Consider the following 20,038-nt stretch of genomic DNA (forward strand, 5'->3'; position numbering starts at 1 on the left):
TTTCATTCTGTTTTGTGGCAGAGTAATATTCCATTAGATTATATGCCACACCTTCTTTATCCATTCATCTATCCATGTGCATTTAGGTTGCTTCTCTATCTTGGCTGTTGTCAATAATGCTGCAATGAACATAGGGGTGTATATATCTTTTCCAATTAGTGTTTTCATTTTCTTTGGATAAACACCCAGGAGTGGAATTGCTGAATCATATAATAGTTCTATTTTTAACTTTTTGAGGAACTTCCATACTATCTTCCTTAGCAGCTGCACCAATATACATTCCCCTCAGCAGTGCATGAGGACAGTTTTGTCAGGATTGTTTTGGCTAGTCAAGGTCTTTTGTGTTTCCGTACAAATTTTAGAATTACAGTATTTGTCTTAGTTCTGTGAAAAATTACCTTGGTATTTTGATAGAGATTGAATCAAATTTGTAGAATGCCTTAGGCTAGTATGCTCATTTTAATAATATTAATTCTTCCAATCCATTAGCATGGTGTATCTTCCCATTTGTTAGTGTCATCTTTAATTTCTTTCACCAATATCTTAAATTCAGTTGCTCAGTTGTATCCAACTCTTTGCAAACCCATGGACTGCAGCAGGCCAGGCTTCCCTGTCCATCACCAACTCCTGGAGCTTACTCAGACTCATGTCCGTCAAGCTGGTGATGCCATCTAACCATCTTGTCCACTGTCTTTTCTGAGTACAGACTTTTTACCTCTTTAGATTTACTACTAGGTATTTTATTATTTTTGATGCAGTTGTAAATAAAAAAATTTTTTTAATTGTTTTCTTAATTTCTCTTTCTGATAGTTTTTTGTTAGCATATAGAAACAATAGATTTCTGTATATTAATTTTGTATTCTACAACTTTACTGGATTTATTAATTGGTTCTAATGGTTTTTTTGTGGTACCTTTAGGATTTTCAATACTACCATGTCATCTGCAAACAGTGACAGTTTTACTTCTTCCTTCCCAATTTGGTTTCTTTTTCTTTTTCTTGCCTGATTGCTGTGGCTAGGACTTCAAATAGTATGTTGAGTAAAAGTGGTGACAGTGGGCATCCTTGTCTTGTTCTTGATCTTAGAGGAAATGCTTTCAGCTTTTTACTGCTGAGATGCTGTCAGCTGTGGGCTTGTCATATCTGGTTTTTATTTTGTTGAGGTATGTTCCCTATGGACTCACTTTGATGGTTTTTTTTTTTAAATCATATACGATGTTGAATTTTGCTAAAAGTGTTTCTGCATTCATTTAGATGATTTTTATTCTTTAGTTTGTTAATACTGTGTTTTACATTGATTTGTGGATATTGAACCATTCTTGCATCCCTGGAATAAATCCCATGTGATCATGGTGTATGATCTTTTTAATGTGTTGTTGAATGTGGTTTGCTAATATTTTGTTGAGAATTTTTATAACTATAAAGTGATACTGACCTATGATTTTCTTTGTGTCATATCTTTGTCTGATTTTGGTGTTTGAGTGACACTGGCCTTGAAAGTGAATTTGGAAGCATTGCTTTCTGTAATTTTTTGGAATAGTTTGAGAAGGATGCATGTTAACTCTTCTTTAAATATTTGGTAGAATTTCACCTATGAAGTCGTCTGGTCCTGGACTTTTGTTTATTGGGAGTTTTTTAAATTGCCAGTTTGATTTTATTACTGGTAATTGGTCTGTTCATATTTTCTATTTCATCCTGATTCATTCTTAGGAGGTTGTATATTTCCGCGAATTTGTCCATTTCTCTTAGGTTATCCATTTTTTGGCATTTGCCTCTTTAAATAGTGCCTCTCCCTGATCTCATATTTAACTTATTTTGAGCCTTCTAGTGGCTTCCCCGGTGGCTCAGCAGTAAAGATTCTGGCTGCAGTGCAGGAGACACAGGAGACTGGGGTTCAATCCTTGGGTTGGAAAGATCCCTTGGAGGAGGGTATGGCAACCCACTCCAGTATTGCCTGGAGAATCCCACAGACAGAGGAGTCTGGTGGGCTGCAGCCCATAGGGTTTCGAAGTGTCAGACATGACTAAAGTGACTTAGTGGCAGCAGCAGTAGCAGAGCCTTCTAATTCTGTCCTCCACATCTCTTATTCTTTATAATTTCCATCTCTATCTTTCTGTGTTACGTGTGGATAATTTCCTTTAAGCTAGAATTAGTTTACTTTTTGAATTCTTATTTTTCATTCACTAAGTTTTTCATTTCTACACGTACTGTGGTTCATTTTCAAATCTGGCTGTCTGTTTCATGGTATCTTGCTTTTGTCTTGTGTTTCCAATTCTTCTATAATAACTTTAAATAAGTTTAATGTGTCCTGTTTTCTGAAGTTTTGGGGATATAATCCTGCCATTTGCTTTAATGATTCTGGTCATGATGGATTGTTTCCTCAAGTATTTTATAATTTTAGATTGTGAGCTCATTCAAAGCAGTATCATCTATGGTGGTCTTTTTAAAAAGCATTTTTATCTATTAGTTTATTTTTGACTGCAATGGGTCTTCATTGCTGCTCTTGGGCTTTCTCTAGTTATGGTGAGCTGGGGCTCCTCTTTGCAATGCACAGGCTTCTCATTGCGCTGGCTTCTCTTGTTGTGGAGCATGGGCTCTAGGTGCTCGGACTTCAGTAGTTGCAGCAGTCAGGCTTAGTTGCCTGCAGCGTATAGAATCTTTCCAGAGCAGGGGTGGAACCCATGTCCTCTGTGTTGGCAGGCAGATTCTAACCACTAGACCATCAGGGAAGTCCTGTGGTAGGTAGTCTTGTGTAGCTTGAGTTGAGGTCAGTTCTCTCAAGAAAAGCTTTTTTTTTTTTTTAATCAACTTTGCTTAATTATGGTTTACGTACAATAAAATTTATTTTAAAAGTTTTGACAGATTTATACATTTAGAAAAAGCTGCCACAGTCATGATACAGAGCATTCCCTTAACTCCCAAAAATTTCCTTATGCCTCTTTACATATCATCTTTGGCCCCCAAGAACCAAGTATCTAATTACTGAAGATTAATTTGTGTTTTCTAGAATTTTATCTAGAAAATATATACAGAGTATATGTTTGTGTCTGCTTTCTTTCAGCCAGTGTAATGCATTTGATATTTATGTATTTAGTGCATGTATCAGTAATTTGTTACTTTCTGTTGCTATTGCCAAAGAATGCTCAAACTACCACACAATTGCACTCATCTCACATGCTAGTAAAGTAATGCTCAAAATTCTCCAAGCCAGGCTTCAGCAATATGTGAACCGTGAACTTCCAGATGTTCAAGATGGTTTTAGAAAAGGCAGAGGAACCAGAGATCAAATTGCCAACATCTGCTGGATCATTGAAAAAGCAAGAGAGTTCCAGAAGAACATCTATTTATGCTTTATTGACTATGCCAAAGCCTTTGACTCTGTGGATCACAATAAACGGTGGAAAATTTTGAAAGAGATGGAAAGACCACCTGACCTGCCTCTTGAGAAATCTGTATGCAGGTCAGGAAGCAATAGTTAGAACTGGACATGGACCAACAGACTGGTTCCAAATAGGAAAAGGAGTACATCAAGGCTGTGTATTGTCACCCTGCTTATTTAACTTATATGCAGAGTACATCATGAGAAATGCTGGGCTGGATGAAGCACAAGCTGGAATCAAGACTGCCGGGAGAAATATCAGTAACCTCAGATATGCAGATGACACCACCTTTATGGCAGAAAGCAAAGAAGAACTAAAGAGTCTCTTGATGAAAGTGAAAGAGGAGAGTGAAAAGTTGGCTTAAATCTCCACATTCAGCAGACTAAGATCATGGCATCCAGTCCCATCACTTCATGGGAAATAGATGGGGAAACAGTAGAAACAGTGGCTGACTTTATTATTCTGGGCTCCAAAATCACTGCAGATGGTGACTGCAGCCATGAAATTAAAAGACGCTTACTCCTTGGAAGGAAAGTTATGACCAACCTAGACAGCATATTAAAAAGCAGAGACATCACTTTGTCCACAAATGTCCTTCTAGTCAAGGCTATGGTTTTTCCAGTAGTCATGTATGGATGTGAGAGTTGGACTATAAAGAAAGCTGAGCACCGAAGAATTGATGCTTTTGAACTGTGGGGTTGGAGAAGACTCTTGAGAGTCCCTTGGACTGCCAGGAGATCCAACCAGTCCATCCTAAAGGAGCTCAGTCCTGGTTGTTCATTGGAAGGACTGATGTTGAAGCTGAAACTCTAGTACTTTGGCCACCTGATGTGAAGAGCTGACTCATTTGAAAAGACCCTGATGCTGGGAAAGATTGAGGACAGGAGGAGAAGGAGACGAGGATGGAGGAGAGGATGAGATGGTTGGATGGCATCACCGACTCAATGGACATGGGTTTGGGTGGACTCCGGGAGTTGGTGAAGGACAGGGAGGCCTGGCGTGCTGCAGTTCATGGGGTCGCAAAGAGTCAGACATGACTGAGTGACTGAACTGGAACTGTTGCTAAGTAATCTTCCTTTGTATGACTATATCATACAATTTTGTTTATCATTTACTTTTTAAAATTTATTTTTATTGTAATATTTACAATATTGTGTTGGTTTCTGCCATACATCAGCATGAATCAGCCATAGGTATACATATGTCCTCGCTCTCTTGAACCTCCCTCCCACCTCTCACCCCATCCCACCCCTCTAGGTTGTCATAGAGCACTGGCTTGAGCTCCCTGCATCATATAGCATTTCCCCCACTGGCGATCTGTTTTACATAGAGTAATGTATATGTTTCAATGCCACCTTCTCCTTCCCCTACTGTGCCCACAAGTCTGTTCTCTTATGTCTGTGTCTCTGTTGCTGCCCTGCAAATTGGTTCATCAGTGCCGTTTTTCTAGATTCCATACATATGCGTTAATATATACTTGTTTTCCTCTTTCTAACTTACTTCACTCTGTATAACAGGCTCTTCATCTGCCTCCCTACAGGTGACTCAGATTTGTTCCTTTTTATGGCTGAGTAATATTTCATTGTAATTATGTGCCACACCTTCTTTATCTGTTCATCTGTTGATGGACATTTAGGTTGCTTCCTTGGCCTTTGTAAATAGAGCTGCTTTGAACATTGGGGTAGATGTATCTTTTAGAATTGTGGTTTTCTCAGGGTAAGTGCCCAGTAGTGGATCTGCTGTGTCATATGGTAGTAGTATTCTTAGTTTTTTTTTTTTTTTTTTTTATTAGTTGGAGGCTAATTACTTTACAATATTGTAGTGGTTTTTGCCATACATTGACATGAATCAGCCGTGGATTTATATGTGTTCCCCTTCCCGATCCCGCCTCCCTTATTCTTAGTTTTTTAAGAAATCTCAATACTGTTCTCCATGGTGGCTGTACTAATCCACATTCTCACCAACTATGCAAGAGGGTTCCCTTTTCTCCACACCCCTCGCTAGCATTTATTATTTGTAGATTTTTTGATGATGGTCGTTCTGACTGCTATATCATTTACTGTTCATGGACACTTGGGCTGTTGGCAGTTTTTGGCTGTTGTGAATAAAATTGCTGTGAGCATTCATGTACAAATCTTTGTGATATGTGAACATACATTTTCCTGACTCTTTGGCGTGAAATGGCTGGGTCATATGGCAAGGTATTTTTAATTTTTAAGAAATTACCAGTTTTCCAAAATGGTTGTGCTATTTTATGTTCCCATTGCAGTATCTGAGAGTTTTAGTTTCTTTATTTTCTTACCAACATTTGGTATAGTAAGTCTTTTTAATTTTTGTCATTCTCATGGAGATGTAGTGTTATTGTGATTTTAATTTGCATTTTCCTGAGGATGAACATCTTTTCATGTATTTATTGGCCATTTGTGTGTATCCTGCTACAACTTTATATTTGCTTCTTTGGGAACTCAAGGCTTAACCCCCAACCTGGGGTTAAAAATGTCTGTAATTTTTCTTTACTTGTAGATTTCTAGGCCACAGATTTATTATAAGTTTTTAAATTCCAAATCCACCTCTTGTGTGCACCCAAGTTATTAATTCCTAGAAAGTTTTTTTTCCTCCCACTTTACTACGTTTGTAAGGCAACCTTCCTTATTTTCCTGTGGACAGGTTTTTTTTTTTTTTCTCCTAGTCTCTTTTTACTGAGGGTTTCAGGGTCACAAAGAGTCAGATGCGACTGAAACAACTTAGCATGCACACCCAGCCTTTATACAGAGATCTCAGTTGCTTTTTATGGGCTCAAGATCTGAAGTATGAGGAGGTCACAGATTCCTTACATTGCTAGGACAGCTATGCCTCACTAATCCAATTTTCAGCTTCTGTTTCAGGAAACAGTTTCTGTTTCCTGGGATTTCTTTTACTTTCTTGTGAGTTCAGTTTATCTAGTGTCAGAATCCTATCAGGAAAATAGAAACCACACACAGGTATTTTAAGAGAGTGAAGGGATTTAGTTTAAATCTTTGTTGGAGGGCTGAAAGAGCAAAAAGGGGAATCTTCAAGTAACTTACTTTATAACTGCATTAAGCGGCTGCTTCATCCAGGATTGAAAAACAAAGGGAGAAGGTTGGGGTTGGCAGAACTTAGAATTCTGGAGGGATCTGGTGGGACTGCACCTGGAATCTCTGAGGAGAAGGCGTTGCCTGGTGTTGCTGGTATCTCAGGAGCCCACAGAAGGGGCCTTGGGGAGCCAGGTTTGGTTGAGCCCTGCTCTGGTGCCTCAAAGAGGGAGTTTAGAAGGAAGCAGGGAGAAACCAACTGCAGTTGTCAGGAGCAGAGAGCCACAGGAAGAAGGAAGTCCCTGGCAGCCTCCTCCTGCCTTCGATTTTTCCTGTTTGCACCCCGTTAACAGACCCTAACTGGGAGCCAACTGGCAAAGGTGAAGTGGTACTGGAAGAGTCCAAGCCCCAGCAACGCAGAGCAGACCATAACTACAGGGTAGGTGTGGTTCTAAGAGATAGTAATTTGACTAGCAAGTCAAAAAGGATTTTTATTCTGTTTTACTAGGCATTTTCAGGCACATTTAGTAGGAAGATTTTCAGGTTACCTGGTCCATTATATCAGCAGTCAGTAACAGCGATAGCTGACTTTGTTTTTTTCTGGCATATAATGTGAACCAGGCACTGTTCTAAGCACTTTACATGAACTGCTTCCCAAAGCTCTATCGTACTGTTGTTGTTGCTATAACTTAGTTTACCCAAAGCCATACAGTTTGTAAGAGGTGGAGTTGGTGTTCTGATCCAAGCATTCTGGGTTCCGTAACATTCTTAACTTCTCTGTTGTGCTGAGAGTTCCTCCCCTACATCAAACCAGAATCTATCCTCCTCTGATTTCCACTCGCTAGTTCTGGTTTTGTCTTCTCACAAGGGGTCATATGAGTCTTTCTCCTCATCTGCATGACAAGCATGCATATATTTGAAAAAGTTTTCATGTTTCATGCCGTGAATTTCAGACACTTCATCAGGGTGGTTATCATTCTCCCTCTGCATGTACGCTCTTCTTTTCAGAGGTGGGGCATAGATTAGTCTCTTAACATGACCTGAGCTGGTTTGATGTTTTGGGTGGCTCTGTCATTCATGCCTCTCCTCCCACTATGGGCAGCCTTCTCCGCCACACAACCCCCTGCCCCCAGCCAAACGGCAACCTTTTCAGTATAAACTATGTACCAGGTCTCTACCATCCTGTATTATATATTTTGGTTGATTTCTTTTATTCTAAATGCAGGGCTTTATATTTAGTCCTATTAAATTATACATTTGCTATTTTTGATACATCAAACCGGTTAAGATCTTTTTGCCATATCAAATCTAAAAACGTTGTATTTTCTTTTCTTCACAGTTTACAATTCCAGAGTTTAACACACCAACCTTACATGTTACATTCTGTCTTTGGTAAAACATGCTAAATATGGTAGGTTTGAGAAGCAAGCTGAATGTTATACCTCTAGAGATCTTGAGGACTTCCCTGGTGGCTCAGAGGGTAAAGCGTCTGCCTTCAATGCAGGAGACCTAGGTTTGATCTCTGGGTGGGGAAGATCCCCTGGAGAAGGAAATGGCAACCCACTCCAGTATTCTTGCCTGGAAAACCCTGTGGTTGGAGAAGCCTGGTGGGCTACAGTCCATGGAGTCACAAGAGTCAGACACGGCTGAGCAACTTCACTTTCACTTTTTTTCAATAGAGATCTTACTTCAATTGATGGAAGTTTGAGGGGAATAGTTTTGATTAGACTTTCTGCTAAATTGCCGGGGGAGCTATCCGGAAGGGACAGAATCTTGGCTGTCAGTGAGGGGAGGAGAGAGTCAAGGTTAAGGGTTGGCCATTGGGCAGTCGGTCACCCTAATAAGGGACCACTTGGCAGAAGTAAAATGATCTGGTGTCTGAGGAGAGGAGAGGGAGCATATTATGGGCTGAGGCCTCTGTTGGCAGCTGTGTCCGCTGCCCTTTCTCTCCTCTTTAAGGACCAGTTTCTTTGAAGTCAGTGCAGGAAGTGCCAGTGATTCAGCCTTGCAGATAGATTTCTTCTGCCTTATTGCAGCTAAGGACTGGTTTGTCTGGTGAGGAGTAAAGACCGTGCATATATTTCAGGCATATTTATTTGACCACTTGAGTGCCTTCCTGTGACTGGCCAGAGACACTTTGCAGGCTGTCACGTTTTGGGTATCCTGTGGTAAGGTGGATACAGAGCCCTTTGTCTTATGTGTGGGTAACGACTGCATTCTGCCCTGTAAGGGGTCATTTGCCGAGTGTCTGACTTCTGGATGGTCTCAATGAGGGATGAGGTAACAAGAGCTTTGATTGCTTACTTTTCTGTCTTGCTTATGGCATGCTGAGGTGAGTTTGAGGGAAGCTTCTGGTTCACTTGGAGTTTGACACTGTATCTCTCATGCACTGCTGCCAAGTAGACTCTGTCTGGTTTGCTGACCCCAAAGCCCAGTTTCCTTGTGCAGTGAGCACATACATAATGTGTGTTTACTTCACCTCTCACAGAGCTGAGTATTTAAAGATGTATATATGTACGTACACACACACGTACACACACACACACACACACACACACACACACACACACACACACACACACACACACACACACACACACACGCAATACAGGAGTTACCTACTTCCCAAGCTCTTCAAACCTCCAGATACTTTACAGGAATAATGTAACAAATGTTACTATATTCTTCACCTCAGTTCACTGATTGTTAAGCTGTTTTGGCCTCTGTTCTTCATTTTCTGAACCTTTTGACTGTTAGATGTGAACTTCATGTTACTTCATCCCTTAAATAGTCCAGCAGGTATTTGCTGAAAAAATAAGAATATCTTCCTATGCTAACCACAATAAAATTACACTCAGAAATTCAGTGTGTTCAGTACAATACTTGTTCAGATTGCTCTGGTTTTTCCAGTGATGTCTTTCATAGATTTTTTTTTTTTTTTTGGTCATTTCAGGATCCATTGAAAGATCATGCATGTGTTAGTTGTCATGACTTTGTCATGCCCTTAGTATGCTTTAACTTTGAACAATTTAAAAAAATTTATTTCTTTATTTGCTGCACTGGGTCTCACTTGTGTCATGCGAGACCTTTTGTTGTGTCTCATGGACTCTCTAGTTTTGGCACATGGGCTCAATAGTTGTGCTGCAAAGGCTTAGTTGCTCCACAGCATGTGGGATCTTAGTTCCCTGACGACCAGGGATCTAATCTGCATCCCCTGCATTGCAATGCAGATTCTTAACTACTGGATCACCAGGGAAGTCTGAACTTTCAACAGTTTTAAAATCTCTTAATCTTGAATGCCTTTTTGTCTATCATATCATTGACATTCTTTAGAGTTCAAGTCAGTTGTTTGCAGAATGTCTCTTAATTTGGATTTGTATGACTGTTACCTCTTGATTAGATTCAGGATCAACATTTCTGGTAGAACCAGATAGGTTAGTACAGTAGTTTGATAGTGAAGCTAGACAGGGAAGCAGTGTTCAGTTTTGCATGACAGTATATAATTTAACACCTGGTTATGTTTTCTGATCTGTAAGCCCCACAGGAATTGAGTGGAGTTCAGTAGGACCTGGAGGAACCAGGAAAGACTTTAGCAGGAAGATGGGGTTTGGAAGATGGACAGAATTTTGGGGCAGTTGGAGTATGGTTGGACAAACTGCTCTTTGGACTTCTCATCCTGCTAGTAAAGTTATATATCATGAAAAGTGAGTTTCCTCTTCAGAGTTTAGAGCTCTGTATCTTCCATGGTTTTTGTACTGCTGGGAAGCCTAATAGTTTAGAGCTCTTGCTTTGGTTTCAGATAGGCCAGGAGACTGTGCTCAGTATTTTTCCAACTGCCTAACTTTTGGGAAGTTTTCTAACATGAAAGCTAGAAGGAGTATTGGTAACTCTTAAAAATATTACTGTGATGCTCATAGTGCAATATTGCATAAATAACTTGAATGAAAATATTTGAATGCCATTAGGTGGGGGCTACACTTCCTAGTTTTTCCAGGTGCCTCGCTGGAATATTCATTTCTATTACCTGCCAAACCCCAGAAGGGGCTTGGATTTACCACTGCTGGATAACTGAAGGCATGGAAATGAGAAAGGACTTGACTCGTGAGAGAAGTGGGAAGACTGGCTTGATTAGTTCAGAGTGTACACTGTGGAATAGTGAGAAATAAGGTTGAATAAATGACTTGAGGCCATGTAATGGAGGGCTTGGGAAGTTAAGCCAAAGAATTTGAATATGGTGCTTAAGGAAGAAAACCACGGAAGGTTTTTGAGCAGGTGGGCAATCCTTGGAAATGTGAATGGTACAGTCTCTTGAGGAAGGATCTTTCCTGCTGTGGAGACTGGAATTCTAGATTTCTAGCAGGGCAGAGTCTTCCCTGTGCTGACCATGTTGGGGTGTGGTTTGGGCTGTCTTGCCGCAGGAGGCCAGACTTTCTGCCCCAGTGACTCTTCCTGCTGTGTCACTGACTCACCCCGTTGACCTAGGCTGCGTGGCTTTCCTTCCGGTGGCTGGCTGATCTACGGAGCACTGGGGCTGCCCAGGGTGAGGTGAGGCCGAGCTGACCCACAGCTCTTCGGTGAGATGGGGGAATGATCAGCATTCCTGTGCCTTTGCCCCTTCCCTGGGTTGAGGCTAGTTATAACCCAGGTTGCCAGGGATCGCTTTGTCCCAGCCTGAGAAAGCTGTTCACCAGGAGGTAAGTCAAGATGGCTCCTGCCCCTCTCTGCTTTTTCATAGGTCAGCTTTTCCTCAAACAGGATTTCTGCTGCTTTCTTTTTCCTTGATCCAGGTCCTTCTAAGTAACCTCTTTCACTTACTTGAAGTAAACAGGTTTCTACAGGAAGTGGGCAGAGATGTTTAATAAATATATTTTTCTTGCTGTGGGTGGAGTGTCTCGGGGGTCTCACTGACCCCTGTTGTGAGGTAGTTTACCCAGAATTCTTGTGAACTAGATATCGAATGAAGGCTCAAACTCATAGGGAGCGACTGCAGAGAAGTTCTGGTCTCACGCTGTCATTTCTTAGCAACTGGGTTTCAAAACCATTCTTGGTATGCTTAGTGTCCTGAGTTAAAGACAACAGGAGGAACAGGAAGGGGGAGCTGCCTGGATTAGGACATGTTTGTGGCTTATGCTAGGAGTTAGGGTGACTAGGTTTCTAGTCCTGATTACTGCTCACCAGCTGTGTGATTAGGGACCAACTGTCTAACCCCAGTGGACTAGAGTTTTCTCATGTAAAAATGAGCAGTTTGTATGATCTGGAAGATTTCTTCCAGGGCCAAAATCTATGATTATATAATGTGTGATTATAAATCAGTATTATAGTTTAAAAGGCAGTTCCCAAAGGAGTCTATGTAAACTTTAGGAGACTATTTTGATTACCACCTTCATTTAATTTAACAAGATTGGAAAAGGTTTGTTTAAAGGGTGTCACTTCCTTTATACTCACTGTGTGTATGCTTACTTCTAGGTCAAGGTGACTAGATAGTGGAGAAAATTAGCCTTTCTCATGAAAATCCTCCCAAATCACAAATGTGTTAAGGGCCAAAAAGTGTTGGAACATGTTACTGTGGAACACTGCAACTGAGGAGCCACTGAGGTCCCAGCTCCAGGAGACCCACAGCCACACGTTCTGCAGGCTGCAGCAGCCACTGGTCACCAGCACGCCATGGTCCATCGGGATGCTTCCCAGGTGGCGTGCTGAAGCAGATGATTTGGTAGCTCCATGCTTTTGCAGAAGAAGTGATGTACCAAGTTACTTGATTTTTTTGTCATTGTTTACTTACTAGGTTTGGTCAGCACTTTGAGAGACAGTGGGGGTTGTTGGGAAGGGGGTGGTCAAAGCAGAGGGGTTCTCCAGTGCATTTCAGTTAGGTTGTCTGAAGTACCCTTGAATCTGTGCCAGGCAATGGTGGTCTTGTTGATAACTAGTCAGAAAAATAAAGTGTTAGGCATCCAAGTCAAAAGATTCTGTCACCAAGACACTCTGTGATCATTCGCTATTCTCTTTCTTAAAGCCATGTTTTCTTCATTTATATACTGAAAAATTTAGATACTAAGAGTTCCAGATCTGAAACCAGGTAGGCCAAAGGAGGTTTGAGGTGGGGAAGGATCTGTTTGTTCTGAGCTGCTTGACTATTAGACAAGGGGTAGAAGTGGAATTCCTTTTTAGTACTTGAATTATAGCGACTATACTCTCTACTCACAGTCACAGCTGAGTGATCAAACGTGAAGCAGCTATTTAATGAGAAGCAGGCCTTGGGAGCTTTCTCCTGAAAAACAATCACAGGACTTGCTGGTCCTGAGAGAAGTAGTCGTTCCCTGGAAGGACCTATTGTTTAGAGGAGGTGGGGGTGAATGTCATCAAAATGGACAGTGTGGATATTGTGATTTAGATGGTTTAGAGACTTTGTTCCCTGCTGTTGTTAATTTCAAGCCTCTTTTTAAAGAGATTCTCTTAATGATTGGAGCAGTGTGGGATCCATTTAGAGAAAAGGCCTCATGTAACCACAATTAGAAATTAAATGCCTAAAAGCAGAGCCAGTTGCTGGAGAGACTGAAGTGGCCTAATCAGTTGCTTTTCAATACTCAGGTCCTAGGGTGACAGCAGCCAGAGAATAGGCTGCTTGGTGGGCTCGCTGGGTGCTAGGCTGGGAGATTTGGGCTCCCAAGAGAGGAAGAGGTGACCTGTAGTATCCACACCTCTTAATCTCTCTGTTTCTCTTCTTTCCCTCAGTGCCCTTTAGTTTTAATTAGGATTTTGTATACACAGCCAGCTTGCCAGTCCCCTTAAAGTGGCAGGCCTATGACAGCTTTTTGCTGGTCACTCTTACCTAGGTATGTGGCTTTAAATTAGAGGGCTTGTCCTCTCTGACAGTTCAGCTTCGCTGGCTGCCTCACTGAAAGAATCCATTAGAAGAGGGCCAGCTGGCTGTCATTCAGTCGGGCAGCATTATTTAGCACCTGCGGTGTGCAGGCATTGTGCTGGAATGGAGCTGATAGGTGAATAAGATGGTTTCTGCTCTTCAGGAGCTTAGTCAAGTGAAACATATGTGCAGCTAGTGTTGACCCAAGGAGGAATGAAATGAAGTGTGTAGAGGAACAAGCAATATGGGAGCATATAGAGGAGACAGCAGAGTTGTTCCTGAATTGGGGGGAACAAGGAGAGCATCTGAAGGGAGAAAGCATTTGAGCCAGGTTGTAACTGGTGAATTAGAATTCCTTAAGTTTTTATTTATTATTTATTTATTTCTGGCTGTGCTGGGTCTTCCTTGCTCCAAGGATTTTTCTCTAGTTTTGGAGAGTGGGGGCTACTCTCTAGTTGCTGTGTATAGGCTTGCTGTTTCGGTGGCTTCTCGTTGCAGAGCACTGGCTCTAGGGTGCCGCTTCAGTAGTTATGGCTCCCAGGCTCTAGAGAATAGGCTCAAGAGTTGTAGCACATGGTCTTAGTTGCTCTGTGGCATCTGGGATCTTCCTGGATCAGGAATTGAACCTGTGTCTCCTGCATTGGCAGGCAGATTCTTTACCCTGAGCCACCAGGGACATTCTAGAATTCCTTAAGTTTAGAAGGGCATTTTGGAGGAGGTTATAGAATGGCAGCAGCACAGACCCTGGGGAAATGTTTGGCATATTTGGGAAAAGTGCTCCTGAGATCGAAGATATTTTGGAGGAATGAGCTGGAAATGAGGCCGGAAAAGATGTTTGGTTGGATCTTAAAGAACATTAAGAGTCATACTAAGAGATTTGGATATTATTCTGCATGAAGTTAGCTCATGAGTGTTTTGGATGAGGAGTGACACGATCCCAGCCGTGTGATTTAGGTTCTGATGTGTTTTTCAGGTGTAAGGTCTTTGATTTCAGGGTTGAGAAGGTGGTCGTCTTAGTTCTTAAAGTACAAAGTTTGTCAGGCATCTAATGTTTAGATACTTTTTTCCTTAGTTATATTTTCTAAGAAAGAAAAGATAATGAAGTCACTCAGTCATGTCTAACTCTTTGCAACCCTATGGACTGTAGCCTACCAGGCTCCTCTGTCCATTGGATTTTTCCAGGCAAGAGTACTGGAGTGGGTTGCCATTTCCTCCAAAAGCAAGAAGACAGGAAGTAGTCAGCAGTGTCCCTTTAGACTGAGCTTTCCTTACCCCTCAAAGATGAAAGTTTTCTTAGACATATATATCATGCAGTCTTGTTTAAAGGTTACTTACTATTGCTTATTCTTTGAGGATAAAACCCATCATAAGGGGTCAACTTCTGATTATATAGTGGAAACCAACAACATATTTTTGAACTGGTTGAAAAATAGCATATAATCATTGTAGGAAATATGAAAAGTACAGAAAAAAAAAAAGAAAAATATATAAAGAAAAAGCTAAAATCATCCGTAACTGTACCATCTGGAGAAAACCACTTATTTTCATTTTAGTATTTTGTACCTATGCATATTTCTCTGCGGAGTAGTCCAGGTCATATAGTACCTACAATTTTGTCTTCTGCTTATTCTCTGTTTCCCATTGGTTTTCATTATACGTGCGTGTGTGTTAGTTGCTCAGTTGTGTCTCACTCTTTGAGACCCCATGGACTGTACCCTGCAAGGCCCCTCTGTCTGTGGAATTCTCCAGGCAAGAATACTGGAGTGGGTAGTCATTCCCTTCTCCAGGGGATCTTCCTGACCCAGGGATCGAACTCAGGTCTCCTGCATTGCAGGTCCAGTGCTATACTGCCGCTTCCCACTTGCTGTCTGTTTTACACATGGTAATATATATGTTTCAGTCCTGATTTCCTCATTTGCCCCACCTTCCCTTTCCCCCTCCTTGTCCACATGTTCATTCTCTATGTCTGTCTCTATTCCTGCCCTTTAAATTGGTTCATGTGCACCATTTTTTCTAGATTCTACATGTATCCTTAATATACGATAAATGTTTTTCTCTTTCTGACTTAACACTCTGTATGACAAACTCTGGGTCCGTCCACATCTCCAAAAATAACCCAATTTTCCCCAGCCTTTTTATGGCTAAGTAATATTCCATTGTATGTATGTGTCACATCTTCTTTATCCCTTAATCATATAGGATTTTTATAGTGCTTTCAGCTTTTTCTATTTTAAACAATACTGTAATGCTTTGATACAGATTATAAAAGTAATAGATATAATAAGTAAGTCTGTTGCACTTCACGCTTTATCCTAATCTTACTCTACAGAGGTAACAATGGCTTATTTATTTATTTATTTTTTAACAGTGACTTACTAATAGTTTTTATTACTTTATAATTTATTAGTAATTTCTGTTGTATCTTTGCATGAACATTTTTTAAAAATTTTTGCATGAACATTATTATGCATAAGTTTTGGTCAGTATTTTTTGTTATTATGATGTATGTTTGCAAGTGAATTACTGGGTCAAATGATGTGAAATTAAATTTTCCTGATTGTATGTCATGGTACAGTTTAGAAAACTTGAAAAATAAGGTGTTTAAGGGAGAAAGTAAGAGTGATCCATAATTCCACAAATCAGAAATAAACATTATTTGACTTGTTTCCTTATAAATATACACATGCATGTTCATAAGCACAAGTGTGCAGGTGTGTGTATATGTATCACATACACATCTGTATATGTAGTTTAAAAAATAAATGGTCATACCCACTAACACTATGTATGCTGCTTTTAAAATTCAGCATTCCTCATGTCATTAAAATTAGTTAAAATATTTTTAATGACTGCATAAGGCTTCATCATATGCATGTATCTTACTTTACTTGAGTTATTGTTAGATATTTAGTTTTTCTCCAGTTTTTCATAATGTTAAATAATTATATTAGTACCTATACATGTATTTATGTTTCAGATAATTTTCTAAACTTTTATTGCTGTGAATGGAATTATTTGATCAAAGAACACCAAACTTTTTTTTTAGCAGTCTCACTTTAAAACTTTTTGGTAAAATATGCATAACAAAATTTACTATTTTAACATGTTAAATTCATAATTAGGTGTACAATTTAGTGGCATTAAGTGTATTTACAGTGTTGTGCAATCATCACTGCTATTCATTTCTAGGACATTTTATCATCCCAGACAGATTCTCTGTACCCATTTGAACAATAGTTCCCATTCCTTCCTCCCACAGTCCCTGGTAATCTCTGTTCTACTTTCTATCTCTATGAACCTGCCCATTCTAGGTACCTCATAAATGGGATCATACCATTTTTGTCCCTTTTTGTCTAGTTTATTTCACTTAGCATGTTTGAATATGAACATTTTTTAGGTTCTTGATATGTATTGCCAAATTTCTTTCCAGAGAATCATTTAAAGAATGCCTGATTACTTACATAAGAAAATGCACTGTTCCTTTTTTAATCGTAAGTTTCTCTATTAAAATCCTAGATTGTTATCTTTCCATTGTTAAATTATGCAATTTTATACATATTAATGGGATTCCTTTATAGCATATTATTATATAAAGTCAGCTTCTTTGCCGTTGTTACATAAGATCAACATTTGGGAGAGGATAGAAGGAGAAAGTGGGTGGAGGTGTCACTGTGTGAAGGTCCTATTTGCTAGAATGACCTTTGGAAATGATAGTTCCCCATTTATAAAATGAGGATAATGGCACTTTCCCCATCTGCCCCACAGGAACTGAATGGCCTAAAATTCCCAGTTGAAATTACTTACTTTTATGGCCAGGATCATCAGAGGGGTAGGATCTAGAAAGCGAGAATCAGCTTCCCTTTCTCACAAAAATCAGGGACCTAACTTTTTCTTGTTTTTCAATATTTTTGTTTATCATTTGGTTCTGCCCAGTCTTAGTTGTGGCATACAGGATCTTGCATTGCTGCATGTGACCTCTTAGCTGTGGCATGTGGTACCTAGTTCCTCAACCAGGGCTCCCTGCTTTGGGAGCTGAGAGTTTTAGCCACTGGATCACCAGAGGAAGTCCCAGGACCCTAGCTGTTAGCTGTTGGCTAGACATAATGGAAATGTTAGCTGCTTCCTAGTGAATCTTCTCTCTCTAAGCAAAAGGGGAGGAGAGAGATCTCTAATGTGGTGGTAGTGGGGGGAAGGGATAGTTAGTAGCAGAGAGAGTGGGGGCTTCCTTTGATTTCATATTACCCTGGTGCGTGAGTGGGAGCGAAGGTTGCTTATCCGCGCACTGAAGGACCTTAGGAACTGAATCTGTCTCTTACCAGTTGGAATTAGAGAGACAAGGAGAATGAAGAATAGCACATAGAAAGCCCTTAGAGGAGTGTTCCAACCAAGAAGTAGAAGAATGTCTTTTGACTTCTTTTGAGTGTTTTGGATTCATTTCTTCAATATTATATTCCAGACTGATACTGCATATAAATTTATTTTAAAATGAGCCACACTCTGTAACATAGCCACACTCCAGTCAATTGGACAACAGTTAATCTCATTATGAAACTTTTCTTTAGGTGTTAAATTGTTTTGGGTATAAATCTTTTTTGTTCTGCAGGCCACGTAGTTCCAACTATTCACCTTTGCCACTGGTGAAGTGGAGTGTAGCCATAAACACATGCCCAGAAATGAATGGGCATGGCTATATTCCAGTAAAACTTGATTTACAAATTAGGGGCAGCTGGCCATCAGGCATAGGTTGGTGACCTCTGGGTCATGGAGACTACTTTAGATGGTCAGAAGGTCTAGCTTTGATGAGAAGTTGTTGAAAAATTTAGCTTTGAGGTCTGCTACTTACTAGCTATGTCACCTTAGCCTCTCTGAGTTCTCATGTTTAAATTCAAAATAATAATTCTTTCTATTAAAAATAAGAATGACTGATTACACATAAGGATATTTAACTTTTCTGGAAATCAGGAAAAATGTAAATTAAAACAAGACTATATTGCTTTTTATCATTTATATTGGTAAAATAAAAAATAGCATCTATTGTTGGAAGGGTGTTGAAAAGGGAATTTTTATGTTCTGTTAATGGAACTATAAATTGGTACACTTTTTTGGATGCTAATTTGGGAGTACTTATCAACATTTAACATGCACAGACTTCATCAATCCCAATTATTGGTGCATATCCTAGAGAAATATTAGCTTGTATGTAAAAAGGTTCACTATTTATTACTGTAGCATTCTTTGGTAATACAAATTATATAATATGACTGTAGGTAGGTTGACCAAACACACACACACTTTGTCTAAATACACACACATGTGTATCCATACATATGTGCCTGTGTGTACATGCTTAGGAAAAGTCTGAAAGGTTATACAACAAACTTCTAACAGTGGTACTTCTGAGGAAGGGAGTGCCATTGGCAAAAATGGGTTAAAAGTTTGACAAATGGGGTGTTTTGCATTTTACTCTGTGTACTTCTTTATTATATTATTTCATGGTGATAATATATTCTCCCTCCTTCCCACTTGTTTGGATAGCTGGTGGGCCGGGAGTGTGACACAGTAGAATTAATTCGCCGGCCAGCTCTGCCCATGTCAGTTGAGTTGGAAGCAGCTGCTGAGCTGAGAACAAGGAGCACATGTATGAGGTATTGGGAGGGCACTGTGTGCAGGCGGCTGGGAGAGGCAGCCAGACAGGCCAATTCTGATTTACCAAGTAACTATCGTATGTCTTGCCTTGACATTCTCCAAATTGCTTTATTCTCAGTTATCACACGGGGCCCAGAGAGGAATTCAGTGAGCGTGCGAAGCATGGATGTTGATAGGAAAAAAAGCAGTCATGTTTGGGACAACAAGGAATGTGTTTGTGTAGAAATAGTTTTTTGTTTCATTTGAAAAGAAATATGTGCAGGGATATTCATTATAGCACTGTTTGAAATCTAACACTGAAAATATCCACGTCCATCAATAGGAAAACACGAGAACATATTATGATATATCCTTTATATGCACTGTTGTTATACAGTTTTTTTAAAGTGTGAGTTAGAATTACATTTACTGACCCTTGGGATGTTCATAATCAATTATTGAGAAAAATAAGTTGCAGAGCGATGTTAATATGTAAACCTAGTTTTTGAAAAATAGAGAATAATTTAAAAAATCCTCCTAAAATATAACAAACATACTTGTGCTTATGATTTTGGGGGCCTGGAAAAATCTGATAACATTTCTTTTTTTAAAATTATGGTGATGTATGCACAAGCCTAGGAACTGAAAGCCTGCAAGTTGTGCGTTTAACTTAATTTTTGGCCATGCTGCGCAGCATGTCGGATCTTAGTTCCCTAACTGGAGATGGAGCCCACCTCCCCCACCCCCACCCCCCCACCCCCCCCGCAGCGGAAGCACAGAGTCCTAACTATTGGACCGCCATGGAAGTCCCTAATGTTTCTTATCTTATGGGAGGACTTGGAGGCTGAGAGATTATGGGAGGCTAATTTTATTTTTATCTAACTTTGTATTGCTTCATTAGTTTTACAGAACAAGAAAGATAAACTTCCTGAGTAAAAAATAAAGTTTCCTAAATAGTTTTTCATCTTAATTGATTTCTAAGAGGTACTTTAAATTTTTTTAGTGAGTTAATGAAGTAAAGAATTATGAAAGTAAAAATAGAGTTATCATGTAAATCTCTTGGGTTTAGTATCTGGGTAGTGGAAAGAGAACACAGGAGTAAGGGAACCAGCTTTGTAG

At 39.9% G+C, this 20,038-nt stretch overlaps 1 protein-coding gene across 2 annotated transcripts in view; it reads left to right on the forward strand.

Moving 5' to 3' along the window:
* Nucleotides 1-20,038, forward strand: part of NUMA1 (nuclear mitotic apparatus protein 1) — a 70,423-nt gene that overhangs the window by 2,443 nt on the left and 47,942 nt on the right. The window contains exon 1 of one of the 2 annotated variants that reach the window (XM_065944303.1): nt 10,945-11,126. The exons of the other annotated variant lie outside the window; for it this stretch is intronic. The gene's annotated coding sequence lies outside the window, so the exon portion shown is untranslated. Of the gene's footprint in view, nt 1-10,944; nt 11,127-20,038 lie in introns of those variants that run through there. 2 annotated transcript variants of the gene reach the window in all.

The sequence above is a fragment of the Muntiacus reevesi genome, chromosome 9 (genome assembly GCF_963930625.1).
Source record: "Muntiacus reevesi chromosome 9, mMunRee1.1, whole genome shotgun sequence".
NCBI classification, from domain to species: Eukaryota; Metazoa; Chordata; class Mammalia; order Artiodactyla; family Cervidae; genus Muntiacus; species Muntiacus reevesi.